General features: G+C 38.2%; 1 pseudogene; it reads right to left on the minus strand.

Annotated features, from left to right (window-relative positions):
• Nucleotides 1-616: 616 nt before the first annotated feature.
• LOC123821805 overlaps nucleotides 617-12,380 on the minus strand; it is a 104,243-nt pseudogene continuing 92,479 nt past the window's right edge.

Genomic DNA, 12,380 nt, shown 5'->3' on the forward strand with positions numbered 1-12,380 from the left:
CATCAAAGGTGTTGCATGGATCAGTAGGTTGTTCATTTTTACTGCTGAGTAGTTTTCCATTGTGGGGATATACTGCAATTTGTTTAGTCATTCATCTGTCGATAGACATCTGAGTTGTTTGCAGTTTGGGGTTATTACAAATGAAGTTGCTATGAACACTCGTGTACAGGTCTTTGTAAGACATATGTTTTCATTTCTTTTGAAAAAAAAATCCAAGCATGAAATGACTAGATCATATGATAGGTATATGCTTACCTTTTTAAGAAATTGTCCAACAGTTTCCAAAGTTGTTGGACCATTTTCAACTCCTTCCAGCAGTTGTTCCACATCCTTGCTAACACTTGGTAAGGCAGTCTTCTAATGTCTAACTGTTCCAAAAGGTTTGTAATGATTTCACATTGTGGATTTGATTTGACTAATGGCTAATGTCTAATGGTATAGAGCCTTTTTTCACAAGCTTATTTACTACCATCCTCTTTGGTTAACATGTCTGTTAAAATTTTTTGTATAACCCTGACCTGCTACTATTTATTTCCATTAAAAGTAAATTTGTTGTTTTAAAAAAACAACTGTGCAATGTGTGTTTCTTGAGTCATTTTCAAATCTGGCTTGTTGTTCATCTTTTTTCAGGCTTCAGTTTGTTAAGGCTGAACATGTCTCCCAGGCCCTTCAGCATTTCCTTCTCAGCTTTTATTTTCCTTATCTCTTTCTTTTTCTCTTTTCCAGTTTTATCCTTTCTCCTATCAGTTTTATTGCCTTTCTCTTAGTTTCCATTCACTTGTCTCTTTAAAGAATTTGAAGGCTTGTCACTGGTTGTGGAGACAGGCTCTCTCCCTGATCTTGAACGTTCTTCTGTGTCTTCTTCCAATATGTCCATGCCTTCATCATCATCATCTTCTGTGGGTTTATCATAGATTTGTCCATGGCATTTCTGAGGCTTTTATTGCATCCCTTTCCTCTGCTTACCTGTGCTTGTAGGCAATGGAAATGAATATCCCCAAAATCACTTAGTGATTGCTATCTGCAAACTCTCTAATGAGCTGGACTTCTTCAGACCCAGGGAAACTTCCACATCTCTGGGGGCAGAACCTGCTTTCTGGCCATCCACTGTATTGAGTTTTAGTCTCATCAAATACTAATCCATTCTTTAAAAAAATGATTTGAGAAAGAGAGAGACATTGATTTATTGTTCCACTTATTTATCATTCATTGGTTGATTCTTGTATGTGCCCTGACTGAGGACTGAACCTGCAACCTTGGCATATTGGGACAACACTCCAACTGAGTCACCTGATGAGGACCCTAAATCCATTCTTTTCAACGTTTGTGTTTTAATGAAATCCAATTGATTGGCATCTGAAAATTGCTTTGTGTGTTTTCTGACGTAATGTGGTGCCCAAATACTTCTCACTGAAAAGGAAGAACTGGATCTACATTGGGACTCAAAGAGCAGTCTGATAAATTACTGACTTCAGCCTAAGCCCAAGGGCCAGCATCTGTCCTCATGAGTCCCACATTTTCATGTGAGCTGGAAGATGACTGGTTGGAGAGATACGGAGGAAGTGCTGGTAACCTGTCATCTTCTATAATAAGTGTCATCTTTGGGCATACTCAGTGTGGGAGACAGCTTGCACTTACCTATTATCCCACTGAGTGCGGCACTTCTTGTAGTGATTCAAGGAGACTCTCCATCCTTTTTTGTTTTTGTTTTTTAAAGATTTTATTTATTTATTTTTAGATAGAGGGGAAGGGAGGGAAAAAGAGAGGAAGGGAAACATCAATGTGTGGTTGCCTCTCATACACCCCCTACTGGGGACCTGGCCTGGAACTCAGGCATGTGCCCTGACTGGGAATTGAACTGGTGACTCTTTTGTTCACAGGCCAGCACTCAATCCACTGAACCATACCAGCCAGGGTAGAATGGGAAATTCTTTTTTCTCTGTCATCCAACACTGCTTCAGTGGGCAGCTCAGGTCCAGAAGGCCTCCCAGGCAACAACAGCTCATTCCACTTGTTTGTTAGCTTCACAATGAGCTAAATCATTCCTTGCTTGTTCCCTGCAGTGAACATGGCCTTTCTGAAGATTTCCATGACATCTTGGTTTGTCTTGCCCAGCAGTGATGCTCCATTCACTGCTATCAGCTGATCATTGATTCACCCAAAGCCTTCCATCTTTAGTTACTGTGGCTACTCCATTAATAGTGGACTTGACAAAGATTTCCAAATCTGCCTGATGACCTATTTTGACTGGTTACTTTTGACACTGACACCAAGACTGCTGACCCTGAATCATTAAGTGGAACTTCAAACCTCAGAAATTCCCTGGTGCCATCAGGTGTAAAAGGAACATCCTCATCTTCTGCTTTGTGTCTTTTGGAGGCTGAATTTAGCTTGGCTCTGCATTCTGTTCCCTTGGGTGGAAAGCATCTTTTTTGTGAAAGACCAGAAGGCTCACAGTCCCTTCCATCTTGGTGCTTCTCAAATGGGAAACAACTTCCTCTAGGGATTTGCCTGCTAAATCTATTCTGTTTACCTCTAAGTTGATCTCCTGACTTAAGTTGGCCATCTTGAATGACAGCCTCTCTGGGGAGGAGGTTTTTAATATAAATTGGAGCTAAGTCACCTATTGTTACATCTGGGGAAGTGATACTGAATCCCAAACCTTCTGTACTTTTATTTAGTTGGGTATTTATTAAGTCTCTTTCCTATTTTTTTTTTTTTTTTGTATTATAACCACTGCTTAGGTTTGTACTAAATACACTTTGTGGTGCTGGGGCCAGAACTGATTGTGGTTTTCTGGAGGGCTGTGTCCATCCATCACCTTTTAAAGTGGGTTGTTTTCTTGTTATTGAATTTTAAGAATTCGTCATACATTCTGGAAACAAGTACTTTACTACAGTGGTCCCCAACCTTTTTAGCTCCAGGGACCAGTTTCATGGAAGACAATTCTTGCATGGATGGGGTAGGACTTGAATTACATTCAAGCTCACCTCCTGCTGTGCGGCCTGGTTCCTAACAGGTCTGCAGCCGGAGGTTGGGGACCCCTGCTTTACCAGATATAGAATTTGCAAATATTTTCTCAGTATGGCTTGCCTCTTTATTCTCTTAACAGTGTCTTTGGAAGAGCAAAAGTGTTAAATTTTGATGAATTTCAATTTATCAGTTTGTTTTTTCATGAATCATGCTTTTGATCATTTAGGCCTATGATATGATATATCTTGAGTTAATTTTGTATATGATGTGAGGTACCAATCAAAGTTAATTTTCCTGCATGCATACATTCAGTTATCTTGGCGCCATTTCCTGAAAACACTATCCCTTCTCCATTCAATTGCTTTTACACTTTTGTGGAAAATCAGTCGTCCACATATGTGCGGGTCTATTTCTGGATTCTTTATTCAGTTTGACCTATTTATCTATTTTGATACCACACTGTCTTGATACTATAGCTTGATAATGAGATCTGAAATCAGGTAGTAGTTGTCCTCCAAAATGTGTTCTTCTTTTTCAGTTTGTCTTGGCTACTAGAATATTCTGCATTTGTATATGAATTTCAGAATCAGGTTGTCAATAGCTACAAAAAGCCTGCTGAGATTTTGATTAGGGCAGCATTGACTCTACAGATCAATTTGCAAAAGGGTATTAATTGTTGGTGATGACTGTTGCAATTGTGCCTGCCTAATGGATGCCCGATGATTCTAATTAAATGTGAGGGTCACTGATATTACTGACTGCTACTTGTTCAATGCATCCATGTACCTGGTGCTAACAAAGAGATATAAATATAATGTCTTGTCCTATTTTATTCACAGTAGTGCACCACTGAATATAAACAAAAACCCACCTAAGATTATCATTCTGTCTCCACATGGGTATATTAGAAATACGTGTCTTGAATTAATCCAGAGGTAGATTAACACTTGTTGAAACATAGGAGAATAGTAATTTCCAAGTGAGTACAATATAAAAAACATGCAGAATTGGGATAGGGAGACACTGAAAAACAGAATGTCAAGAACTTTGCATCATGTGGGTAAGTGGACATAAGATGTAACCTAGAAAGAACTTTTCAAAGGATCAAGATTTTGACAGTGAAACAAAAACAGAAAGACAGGCAAAGTCATGTTGTAAGAAACAGAGACGTGTTCACCTCAGAAGGGAGAGTGTAATTTGGTGGTACCTTACATGTAAGTTTTAAAGGCTGTGCCTCAGACGTGGCTGGGTGGCTCATTGTCCCATGCACCAAAAGTTTGCGGGTTTGATTCCCATTCAGGGAACATAACCTGGGTTGCAGGTCTGATCTCCAGTTGGGGCACCTATGAGAAGCAACTTACTGATGGTTTCTCTCCCTCTCTCTCTCTCAAATCAATAAACATACCCTTCAGTGAGGATTAAAAATGAATGAATGAATGAGTAAATAAATAAATTAATGCTGCACCCAAGATGGATAGTTGTCTAATAGTATTGGTTTCCTCCTGCATCCATAATAAAATTTTAGCTGGGCACATGGCCCCCTAGCTAATGACTATGTTCCCTAGACTCCCTTGTGCCTGAGTGTGGCTATTTGGTTAAGTTCTTGTTAATGAGGTGTAAGTGAAAATAACCTGGGCAACTTCAGGATCATATCCCTCAAAGAAAAAGCAAGTTTTCCTCCCTTCCTCTCCATCCTGTGCCTGGATTGCAGAGGGGATGACAAACCATCTTATACCATGAGGATGACAGCATAAATTTAGGGCCGTGGAACAAAATAAGAAGAACCTGGGACCTGACCACTTGGAAATACAATGATAGCTCTAGACTTATTCCTACACTATTGTGTGAAGGGAAATACATTTTTAGTGTGTTTGAGCCACTATGAATCAGGGTTTCTGCTATAGCTGCTATTAAGCTAATGCAAGGAAGGAGACCTTCATACCTGAAGATTGGTAAAAAAGGCTTTCCCTAAAATTTTGCAATTTAAAGCTTGAAATATTTGTTATGGGCTAATAACAAACATTATAAAATATACTTTAGTGCATAACTGAGAGTCAAATGATTAATATTTTTCTCATTTGGTAGAGAGGAGGATATGTCTCTAAGAAAACTTGGTAAAATTGATAAAATATAAAATTATTTTTTAAATCACAAAGATCTGCCTTTGAATATGGCCCTACCACTTAGTAATTATTTAATATCAAGTGAGTTGCTTTCGTTCCATTAATTTTGCTTTTCTAACCTGTAAAATACCTACCCTTTGACCTTATTGTGACATTCTAATTGGATAATATCTAGAGTTATAAGTCATAGGTACAACTTTAATAATAACCTCCTTCCCTCCCACCCTAGTCAGGGCATGGGACCATTCACTTTGTAGTAAAGTACTATAATTTATTACTTGAACAAGTTTCCTCTGCAGAGCTAACATTTAATGGATGATGCACAGTTTGCCATATCAGTAGGTTTGGGTGAAATCCAGGTAATATATTTATCCAAATGAATATTGTCTTTGTGCCAACTATGGAATGAGTATATAAGTCTTTTTAATTCTAAGTTTTCTGCTTTACTCTCTGCCTTAGTGGTCCCAAATCCAAGTGTTACCAGGTTGGGCTGGGGATGTACATGAGGTGGGCTTGGAGAAGTCTACAATGGAGGAGGCTGCTGCCGTTTAGCTCCTGTAGGTTTGGGATGAAGCTCTTGTAAATTTTCAAGAAAATTACAAGTCTGAATTTTTATAGGGAATCTCCTGTTTTTTTAAATGTTGGTTCATTAAAAAAATTGTTCAAGTTGAATGAGACATATCTGTGCTGCCAGCTTGCTGCTTCAACTCTCTATGCCACTCGCTTGGTTGGAGATTCTCTTTGCAGCAGCAGATGCCTCTTGAGAAATCCATTGACTATGGTGTGCTTAAGATTCACATATTCATCTAGATCTCTGTGCTCAGAACCTGTGCTTGCTCAAACCAGACACTAAGATTCTAACCTAGTGTGGTTACAATAAACTAAATACAAGGCAGATACTTCAGTATTACACAGTTCTTTGTACAAGACACCTGGAGCTAGTTCAGTGGGGTTTTTCCCCATGCCTTCTGGAGAAGAAGATGATGTAACATATATTTCTGTTTATTTTGTGTGAAGCCAAGTACTCAAATGTTGAGTGAATTTAAAAAAAAAATCAAAATCAGCAATTCAGTTATTTTTCTTTATTAGAACATCCAGGAGTGAGCTTGTTAAGATGGATCTGCTTTGTTGTAGCTTGCTCTGCTGGCAATGTCTAAATGAATCAAATGAGTCAGAGTCAAAGAAATCTCATAGGCAGCTTTAATATCCTGTCAGAAAGAATAGCTAACTGAGTTGAACATCAGTAATTTTTTTCATGGCTTATCTGTGTCCTTCACTGCATATTTGTGGATTTACATCTTAATCTTAAAATTACACTCCTAATATATTCTTAAGACTGGGAATTTGAGTTTACAGCCTTCTAAGTTAGTGATTTGCTAGTTCTTAATGGAAAAATGCCATCTCTCCTCTGGAACTTATAAGAGGCAATTTCTTTATCATTGAATTCTACCAGAACCCTGCCACCATTGTTTGTTTGTTTGTTTTGGTACAACCAGCAACTTTCCAAATTTTCATTTTGAGATTTTTCATTTCTAGCACACACAATAGAAAAGTATATGTAATATGTCACAGCATGATTCTCTGAGTCACATGTTGGGGGAATGTGGTTCTGTTGTGTGTCATGTAAAATTCTCCAAAATATCCTATGGCTGAGAAACTTATGTCAGAAAGCAGTCCAGAAATGAGGTCAGCCTTTTCTCTGCTGGGGAAGGCCTTTGAGCTTGGGAATTTATTTTGCTACTATTCTTGTCAGTTCCTCTTTTAAGAACTGACTAGTGGATTAAGCTCCAGTGGGCAGGAAGTGGAGTTTTTTTCTGGTACAAAAAAAAATCCTCTTCTAGGATGGGTCTTTCCAAAATTAAAATAAAACATGGTCAGAAGGTGTCAGGTGTTTAGAAAGTTGAAGACTGTTGTTAAAGAAGTAGCAACAGTTGACTCAAGAGTCTATGAGGACCTATAGTGCTACAAAGAAAAGCAGAAATAGTGCCTCATTTTAAAGATATCTTTGCTCTCCAAGTATAGCAAGTTGGGCATCATGAGCTCTGACACTGGCAGCTAATTAATTACACACATAAAATATAACTCCGCATAGAGCAATAGCCATGTGTAAATATAGAGGTTCAGACACTTTAAGTTTCTGGGAAGTGTCATAGCCCTAGAAAAAGGGATCATTTACTGACTTCTCATGAGATTCATAAAGGTACCTATAACACATTCCCAGTTATTTGTCAAGCTTTTTTTCTCCAAGTGCTCTACTCTCATTGAGTATTTTCTAGGTTGACACAGTTTCTTAGTACCAGAGTTATAGATTTCTGTGTTTTTGGTAAGCATTTCCCTTTTTTCTACAAACAGGGATCTCTAATCTTCCTATATTGGAATTAAGTAGAAAAGGTTTAATCCTTGACCTACTTGTTTTTAGTTTTATTTTGACCATAAAATGTACAAATAAAACCTATGAACCTACTAATTACTGTGAGAAACTTAGTGTTATAGATTGTAGTTCTATATATTGACACGTGCCCACCTGCCTGTAGTGAGCATGGAACACTGTGGATGGTTTGTCGAAACACGAGAAAAACATACACAGAGACAACCAGGTCCTGTGGGGGAATCAGGACAGAATGGCTACTCTCTCTCAAGTGGGGAGAGAGTGCTCACCGCCCACCCCCCCCCCCCCCCCCCCCGCCCCGCACAAGCAGGGTTTTATTCTTGAATACCAATACCATTTGCAAATTACAAGTAGTTAGCTTTTGAAAGGTGCTGGCAGATTTCCTACTGGGATCCTAAGCCAGAGATTTTGGGGTTTTATCATTTAAAAAGACTACAGGACTTAAAGCTTAGTTCTGTTTCCTGCCCATGACTTCATATTCTAATTAAAAAGCATCCTCCAGCAAGCAGATTTCACAGGGTCTTTTATATTGTATGTCTTAGGCCTGATTACCCCAGGAGTCCACCATTTCTGGTCTGGACTGTACCGCTCCTGTTACTTCCAACGAGCCTGAGTTGGGCAGAAGAGACAAAGGCAGCTGGGAGACTTGGATTTCTCAAGAACTCAGGCATTGGCAAAGCCGAAGGGGCAGGGGTTGATGTCGATCACCCCATTATTTCCACAGCCCCGTGAGTCTTGTCCCTGTCATTCCTTCGTGAACGCGTCTGTCTTAAGTTCATTCTCTATCCAAGAGAATTGTTACCCGTCATTGACTGCTGTTCAAGCATGAAAAGGAATGAGGCATATGAACAGGCAGCATTTATGCCCGGGAAATAAGTTTTGTCTCTTTAGCATCTCCTGGTCCAGAGGCCACTTACTCAGCCATAGTTATAGGCAGTTACAGATTCCTGAGACCAGGCAGGGCGGTCCTCAACAATATATTCCTCCCTTATTTTGTTCTTTTCTTCCCCAGAGGCAACCATTGTTCTAGTTTTTTTATTTTAAGATTTTATTTATTTTATAGAGAGAGGGGAAGAGAGGGAAAAAGATAGGGAGAGAAACATTGATGTGCAAGAGAAACATCAATCAGTTGCCTCTTGCACACCCCCAACCAGGGGCCTAGCCTACAACCCAGGCATGTGCCCTGACTGGGAATTGAATTGGTGACCATTACTGGACACTCAACCCACTGAGCCACACCAGCCAGGGCTGTTCTAGTTTTTAAATACAGTATTATATATAGTCCCCCTAAACATATAGTATTTTATGTATTATACACTATACAAAGACATCATATTCATGTATCTTCCTAAAAAAGCTTTTACATCTTTACATCATTAAATATAATGATTTCTTCCTCAAAAGTAAAGAGAATCTTTTCCTGTAGATTAAAAATCCTTGGTGGGGATTTTCAAGGTGGATACCCCTATAAGCAGCAATGTGAGTTCTTGACCAGTTAAATCCTCACACATACATGTACAACTGGAAACATACAGGATACTTGTTGCAGCACTGTTGTGAAAACAAAACTATTACTGAAGGTTAAATAAACCATAGTCCATACTGCACAACAATTAAAAGGAATGAGCTAGATCTGTATTTACTGATCATAGGTAAAGCTATAAGACATTATTAAATAAGAATTCAACAGAAAAACAAATTTAGATTAAACTATAAATTATATTAGATTAAATTATATTAATCTAAATTAATATAATTTCTATGTAATTTTCTGTAGCTTTATACACGTATAGAAAAAGTTTTGCAAGCAAACATTGAAAGCCAAGAACTGTGATTATTTTTAGGATAAGACTGGGATGACAGGGAGGACTTGGTATTACTGGTATTAGTTGAGTTTTTACAAGAAATGTATATGGTAATTGATTGAACACTTAAATAGAATATAAAGTATATATAAAATATACGTAAAAAGATCAATGTAACATTTTCAGAGAAGGATAATAACACTGTGACTTGAAATAAGAGATTAAAACTATCCCAGCAAATGATTAGCTTAAACAGCCTCAAAGAGAATAAATAAACTAGGGAACTGAACTGAATGTCTATCTAAGTACTGAACCCAAACCCCTTAATTTTACAGAATGTGTGTGGGTATAGTCATATCAACTCTGGCAAGTAAGAAAAGTCACCATCCACAGACCAGAAATTGTGAGATGCACCCAGAAGAAAGAAATCAATGGATTTGGATGGACAAGAGTTAAGGAAACCTGAATATGTACAAGAGGAAAACACTGAGATGATAAGACAGGATCCACTGAAACTGTAAAAATAAGAGTAAACAAATACTAAAAGCTCAACAACAGAGCACTAAGCCAATAAAGGGGACAACAATATAGTTAGAACAGCAGCCCCAACAATTGAATTAGAAAAGCAGTGTTAACCTGAGGCAAATATCGTCAAAGGAAGTGACATCAGATCAGAGAGAGTTCCTGGGGAGGGTACAGAGGTCTGAGACAGAAAGGCAGCCAAACTAAAAGAATAAGGCAGCCCTGTCAGGAGGGGGAAAACTCTAAAGAAGGCCACTGCCAGAGAAAGGCCATTCTCACTTTGGCAACTGGGAACTCCAGCTTGCCTGCGTGCCCCATGCCCAGGCACCATAAAGGGAAGCTTCCCATTGGACAGGGTGCTCCCAGGTATGTGAGTCCTGCAATCAACTCTGCCACTCAAGGAGAGAAAACCCACATCAGCTGCTAGATAATCAACTGAATTTCTCACTCAAAGACACAAATCGACAACAAACATCATCAGATAATTGAGGAAGAGGAACTAAATGAAAAGGAGGAGCAATAGAAACAAAAAAGTGAATATACAAACTGACTCAAGAAGAAGTGGAGAAAATTAAAGGGCACAGAACTTAAAAATAGCAATTCTACATGATATTTTCATGGGGGATAGTGCAAAGAAAAATCAATAAAAGTTTGTTAGATAAAAGAACAATTAGAGAGCATGGAAGAATTATAGAAGTTACAAATATAATTGCTATTCAGGATGTGCCCTAATATCTAGGTGGCCAGCTGAGCAAGAGGAAGACAATATGGGATTGAGAAAGCAGCAGCCTCAGTCCAGGAGAGCAGTGAAGTGAGATCCTAGAAAAACAGCTAGCATGAGTACAAAGCAGGGCAGGAGGATAGATGGTTAGAAGGTAGATAGATCCACGGGAGAAATGTCTTCAAGAAAATGACAAAGGACTCAAGAGAATGTATGGCATGATGAAAAGTATGAAAAAAGCATGATATAATAATGAGATATAATGGAAAGGGGAGAAGAAAGATGAATAAGATGACCATGATCTGAATATTAAAAAGAAAAAAATGGTCCAATTTTAAGCAATGAATATGAGAAAAGGATTTTCCACTTGTCCTTGATTTGAAGGTCACTAAAGGAAGGCTACTCACTAGATGGCTTTAAAATAGTTTTTAAATAATCTACAAGACCTTAGGGCAGTGGTAGGAAACCAAAGCCCATAGGCCAATTCTTGCCCGCTTCCTGATTTTTTTTAAACTAAAGTTTTAATGGTACATAGTTATGTTCATTCATTTAGGTACTGTCTATGGCTGTCTCTAAGCAAGAACAGAATCGAGAACTTGTGACAGAGACTGTGCAGTCCACAAAAGCACATGTTAACTGGCCCTTTATAGAAATGTACTCCTGCACTAGAGAAACACAAATAGAAAGAAAAAAATCCCACCTGCTTAACAAGAGATAGGAAAAAACCCCAGAACAACAACAAAAGAAAAAAATACTATACAGAAAATATAAAATAATATTGTAGGAATAAGCCCGAACATATTAGTAAGTATGTATAGGTTAAATTTATGTTAGATTCCTGCATGCTTAGTTTGGGAAAAAGTATCCTATGGTAATTTATAAGAAGCTCACTTGGAACTGTGTCACAGAAACATGGAAAATGCTGAAATGAACAAAAATGTGCTAGCAAAATGTGATCTCTATAAACAGTGCAGAGGATTCTGGGAAAATGGTGGCGTGGGAAGCACCAGGAATCTTTCTTCCCACCTAGACAATAATTGCTCTAAGTAGACTCTGTCTGATGTAACTATATTTTGGAACTCTGGAGTCAATTAAAAGTGTCAAAGATTTTATTTAACAAATAAATTAATGAGAAAGACAGTAAAATATTACAACTGGTTCAAAAGATAATCCAATAAGAAAAGAAAAATGTAGTTTTCTTAAGAATTGACAAATGGATTCAAACTGGCAAAACTGGTCAATATCTATAGGACAGCAACAAATTGCCTTCCTCTGGACACTATTTGCATTTCTATAAGAAAGACGTATTTGTATTACTATCAGTTGTCTAGTTTTCTAGAACTTACAGAATTGTAAAGTAGCTCAAAGACCATGAAAACCTGAAATGACCTAGAGGAGTGCACTAGACAGGGACGTTGAGTACGTTTATGTCACCCTACACTAATCACCATCCCCACACCCCCACACCTTCCAAGGGTGTACTAGAATGTGAAAGTTTAAAGGCAGAAGTTTGGTGACTGAAAAGATCTATTGTTAAGGCAAGAGGCATTTGAATTTGGAGGTGGTTCTCTAGAGCCTGTGACTATGTTACTTACCTGGCAAAAGAGAATTAAGATGGCAGAATTAAATTTGATAATCTGCTGACCTTAAAATAGGAAGATTATTTTGGATAATGTAGGGGGATCTGAAGGTCTTAAATGTGGAAGAGGAACTCAGAAGATGAACTAAGAGTGAGAAGGTATAAGAACCCCACCTACTGTTTCTGGATTTGAAGATGGAAAGAGGTGAAGAGCCAAGAAATGCGGGTGGTTTCTAGATGCTGGAAAAGGTAAAGGGATGGATTTTTC

This window comes from Phyllostomus hastatus, unplaced genomic scaffold, assembly GCF_019186645.2.
Source record: "Phyllostomus hastatus isolate PE091 unplaced genomic scaffold, TTU_PhHast_1.1 phas_contig_40, whole genome shotgun sequence".
NCBI classification, from domain to species: Eukaryota; Metazoa; Chordata; class Mammalia; order Chiroptera; family Phyllostomidae; genus Phyllostomus; species Phyllostomus hastatus.